Here is a 6000-nt window from a genome sequence, read left to right on the forward strand (position 1 = left end):
AGAGAGTGAGTTCTGGCTGACGAGATCAACTACTGTCCCAAAATAGAGTTGTGTGTGTGTGAGAGAGGGAAACCTTGAGCTCACGACAGACGGAGAGAGCATTCATCTAAATTAAAAGACATGGACCCCGAAAACCTCATACATATTACCACAATGACACCTGCTATAAAACTCATATTCATGGACTTGTGATCCAAACACTTACACGTATACAACGCAGAAACAGCTGTTCATGAATATGCTGCAGCTTGCTGTGTACTGCCATCCTGACAAATGCATGCACACATTTATTAGGCTGTAAATGATAAGCTGTGCTAATTAGTTTTTTTGACAAAAACATTTTTTGCAGAGATAAAATGTCACATTTAAAGGTCAGCTCTTTGTGACTAATAACAATGTGTGACCTTATTGTTAAATGTGTTTGTGTAATGGACAAGTACTTAGTGTACTCCTTTCTACATTACGTTTCTTCCACATGCTTTCCCTTGATTTAATAAAAAACTGTTGGTTTTGTGTACATAGCATAACATCATTACTGCTATGCTCTGTTACCCATTCAGTGAGGCAGACACAGATCTAATCAAGAGTGAAATGTCACATGGGATGAGTGATCTTTGTACAAACATTAGAAAAGGTGTGGCTCTCCTAACGGTTACCTCCGTCTTATTTCTCAGTTCCCTGTTTTTTTACATTCACTCAATAATATCTAGCGAAGACAAAAAATGTTTTTCCTCAGTCCTTGGAACAGTTCTGACACAAAAGCAAACCTTCATCTCTCCTGATGCTGAATCCAACCCTTTATAGGTAATGAACTGGAAGGGGCTACAGCTCACTAAGAGCTGCCGTGGGCAATGGCCCCGACATCCTCTCTCCTGCAGCGTCTCTGAACGACATGATAAGGGCTCAGTAATTAGGAAGATAGATAGGTATAGTATGGGCCATGGATTGTAAAAACTAATGGGCTCTCTCAACTGAAATCCATTAACAAGCTTTCTGAGGTCTGCTGTTAGCGATGCAGTACGGCAAACTCTCCTTCTTATACTTCACAAGTCAGTGGGAGGAGCAAGAAGAATTCTGAATTTTGTAACAAATATAGATATAATGGAGTGTTATTTACAGAAACATGTTGACTTTTTCATTCCTGGATTGGCTACAACAGAGAAAAAGAATAAGCAGCAGAGAAAATGTCCAACAGTGGAAGCTACTGCAGTCTGAATGAATGTTTTATCTTGTTCCTCTCATCTCATTTCCATGTTAAATATATTCAAGTCTGAGGTGCCCGCAATGCATTAACAGCATCCTAGGACTGTAGAGTATATGGCAGCTCTCTTGCTGGGCCAGTTGGGTTGAAACCTTTGGACACATTCAAGTCTATCAGTGTGTTACATAGTTGTAAAGAAAACTATCTGATAAAGTGCAGCAGAGAAACGACAAAGATGTTACATGAAACAACAAGCTGGACTGACCTTCAATAAGAACACAAATTATTTTTCCTCCCACCAACACTGTTGCTCACCACAGTCCAAACACAGAACCAACAAACTCTGCACCAGCACAGCCCTCTTCTAGTTTAATACACAGGCTCAAATATAGCAGAAGTCTCATACTCTTTACAGCTGACACGACCACTCAGAGTAGACAAAGGTGGGGATATCAGACAGCCTCTATACAGATCTCACAGCAGTGTAGAATAGGATATAATACAATTGTGTTGAGATTGAATTTACTGAAACAGGAATAAAGAAAAAAATAAACTGACAGAAATAGAGATATGTTAGTGCACATAGACACAGTTGAGGCACAGCAACAGTGAGTCTGCTGGCTGATGGGAAATGACAGACTGTTTACAGAGGCAAGCGAGGGCAAAGGGAAAGCAATAGGGAGCACTTTGGCCTGCCATCAGGGTGGCTGCTGGAGCTTTTAAGAGCCTGAATGAGGGGCGGCGTAACTTCATTAGTGTCCCTGGGCAGCAGTGAGAGACTCGAGGGAGGATCCCATCTGCAGCCAAACAAGCAATTAGACACACAGAGTCTCTGCCACCTGCCTCGGCTGTGACAACTGAAAGGATGAAGATTGCCATGTAATTATGACGGCTATCTAAGCCATCTACCTAGGTGTGTGCGGTGTTACTGTTCATGTTTTGTTTGATTCTGATGTGTGTGTGTGTCAGCGTCAGAGGGATTTTAATATTCAAATGTGTATAATAGTAACACATGAAACTGCTGTCTGTAACTTGGGAAGGGTGACGGCAAAGAGGGCACTTATTGATCTAGTCACTGTGAACACACACACACACACTCTCAGAGGGAGTTAACTGTGTGAAATGGAAAAAAAGTGGAAGATTGTTGATGTGTTACTATAACCGTTTGATTCAGGCCTTGCCACTAAAAGTTCCGAAATGCAAATTTCCATTTGTACACAAAGAAAGTAAAGATTACCTTTACTTTCCTGAATTTTAGTGACGATAATGTTTCAGTTACGTACCTGAAATCATTCCCTAAGTCTGGTCTGGATCAAAAGCAAAAAAAGTAACACTTTTTGCTCTATATTCAAGTACAAACTCTGAAGTATGTTTATAACCTGTGAAATAATTGGTCTCAAAGAAAATAAACCTTCATTAACTATGAATCTCCAATCGTTCCTCTTAAGCTGTTCAAGGGAAGCTTTTGCTCATAGGTGTGTTTTTGTTGTTGGGTGCCATGTAGAGAGTTAACATACGCAATAACTTGTAACGGCTCTCTAAGATTCAATGAAGAATGCTCAGAAGCATTTAAATACATGTTTTATGTATTCTCTTTTACTGGTATTGTTACCACTTTATTGGGCTAAAAAACAACAGAAATAAACACTTCAAAAACATAAGAAAATGAATTGCAGAGTAGCAACATTTTAATAATGGCAGCCATTGCCAAGTGCTACAAGCTAAGGATGGCTCAATCACACACTTCGCTGTGTTTTGCCCTGTAGCAGCATCTAGTGGATACATATTGTCATAGCAGCTCGATAATTATATTATAATATGAAGTGTAGAGTTAAAATGGATGCACATCAAATTTTTGACTTGCTCAATGAGAGCAGCATATTCAGGAATTATGACACTATTTTATAGTTTATAGTTTAATAGTGTAACTAACCATGGGTATAACAGCAAGGGTATATAATATAGAAAACATAAAACATGTATAAGTCACATAAAGTGGCATATTTTGACTTTGTTTGTTTAAAGGTCCAAACTATGTACAAATCATTTAAAAAAAGACAAACCACCAAGACTAAAACACCACATTATGTGAATTGGTACTCTATATGTATATGTACAGTATGGGTTGTGTGCGTCGAGGAAAGTGAAATATAAATGCAAAGTGACATTTTCTTAGGTTAGTACACTGACATGAGGAGAAGTCACTGCACACTCGGCTGTCTCTTTGCGTTTAGGTGACACTGAAATAAAAGTCTGGAACTGAAAAGAAACATTTGAAGAAGAAGATTGTCCCTAATTACCGATGAAACACATTCAAAGACTTCCTTAGTTTGATTACATTTTTTAAGACCGTATCGTAATCTTTTGTCTTAATCTAGGGCACTTAAACGCATAGTTTTGTAGTTTTGAGTGAAGGCAAAATAAGCCATACGCTGATACATTGGTCGTATTGTTTCTATTAGATTTATAATATTTGCCTTCTCTCTCAGTTTCCCATTAGGAGGAAGCAGCATCCTATTCCTCTCCTGCAGTGAGTGGCCTCGGGGCAGCTCATTACTGTTACTGTGGCTGAGGCAGCTTGAAAACAAACAAATCAAAAGAAATAATAGACGTGAGAGTGTTTACCTCTGCATGAAGGAGATTTAATGTAGCACACTGTGTGTTCTCTTTCCTTTGTTTTCTTCTTATTATTATTCCTCCATACCGCTTGCACATGCTTTCAGGCCAAAACTTCAGTCACATTTCTCCAAGCTTAGCTTACATGTTCTGTGGTTTCTCAAATATTTACCTTTTAATCAAACGTCTCATACATTTTTTTCCCCCTAAACATGTATGCACTGTGAAGAAACTATGCATGGCACACAGATATTTGACAAAGATACCAATGGTGCCCTCCTGTGGCCAGTGATAAAGCACTTTCATTGTTGGCTTTGGGCAGTCATACTCTTACAGATACGACATCTATCTCTGTTGTTTATTATGTAATCAGCACAGCTTCAGAGGAAAACAGCCTTCACCACCTTTTAACCAACACCGAAGACCATGACAGGAGGGATGGTGCATGAAATGCAAACAGAGGTTACCAAAATGTGACATTGATTCTATACATGCGTATCCTTTATGCTCCTGGTTCATTGAGTTCAAAAGGAGCAAAGCAGCAGGCTTGTTAGTCATCTAAACAGGGGATTGTACCAATTTACACACTAATAAAATTGGAGTTACATGCAGATAATGTGTTTTCTGTATGCAGGAATTGTCTAGCAGTGGTGCCACATGAAACAGCATCCTAAAATAAAAATAGAAATCTCAATATTCTTCCTGTTGAGTAATCAATATGAAGGTGAGTATTTGATCAGATTGCTTGATCTGTAAAAAAAAAAAGAAGAAAATAAAATGAAAGTCACCAACACTATGCATATAAACTACAGTTTGCAGGCAAGTGCTCCCTCATGCATGTCGTCATCTTGTGCCATGAAAACAGTTACTCATGTATGCATGAGTGCTAAAAGAGGCCCACATGCAATGCACCTCTCGTGTGAGGTCCAGCATTCACACACGCAAATGCCCCCCCCCACCTCCACACTCGCTCAATATCGGTGGTAAACCATGAGACAATCCATTGAAGCAACCATAATGTGGACTTCCTCATCAAGTTTGAACAAAGTAGGACAGTGAGTCCAGACCATGTGATATGAAGGCACATCACAAGATAATGTGGACCACTGAAATTAGAACGTTGGTCCAAACCATCGGATGCCACTCTTAGCATGAAGCAGCCATCAATTAGAAAATGCATTTACAAGATGGATACACTGTAAGACGATGCATTTGATTGGCAATAATGTCAAGATGTCCTGTGGCATTCAAGCGTGCCTCCCCTTTTATCAAGGGGCCCAGTGTTTTTTGAAAACACTGTTCGCACTGTCACACACAGTCTGAACGACATGATCAATACATTTCTGCTTTCAGGCCTGCTGTTGGCTCGTTGTCAACGGGAGGATTGATCATTCTGGAGGCACAAGGGAAAACTCCCTAGCAGCTGCCACTAATACTGTATGTCCCATTCAAAGGCACTAAATACTCTATTGTCCATTGTAACTGTACACAGATGCAATGTATGTCCTGATAATCAGCTCTATACATGTGCCTTTGTAACCGTCTCTCTGTCTGCGCTGACTGAAGTAGATTACAAATGTGCAGTCAATATCAGAATATACTGTAGCATGTACCGGGTTGACCTGCTTGACGTATTCATTAGAAAAAGTACATTTTAAAAAGGCATTAAATATTTTAGTTTATACAAATGTAAAACCTTTTAAAATTTTGTGCGGATAAATGTACTTACCCAGATAATGAAAAGGTAGTTTGAATTGAATGCAGAAAGATGTTTTATGCTGTACATGCTGTTCCATACCGGGCCAGGTGAAGGATGATATATAAATAATCTCACAAATCTGTGCCTGTTTTTTAATCCAATAACGTTTTGGGAATGTTAATCCAGATATAGATACTCTCCATTTTTACAATTTGGGATTTAATCTCATTTTTGGATCATGTCTCATTCATGTGAAGCCTTATTTATATATATATATATATATATATATATATATATATATAAATAAATAAAGATCCACTTAACCTTTGCATTTAACGAAATATTGTTGATCACGTGGACGTAGAATCAGAGATGCAATAGTGATGAATAATGAACCCATCATAAGCACACATAAAGACACTGAGATTGAAAGGTATGATGTATGCACTTACTATCCTTTGTGATGAGAACTGTGACATACACA

The sequence above is a fragment of the Pholis gunnellus genome (assembly GCF_910591455.1).
Source record: "Pholis gunnellus genome assembly, chromosome: 9".
In the NCBI taxonomy this organism is placed as follows: Eukaryota; Metazoa; Chordata; class Actinopteri; order Perciformes; family Pholidae; genus Pholis; species Pholis gunnellus.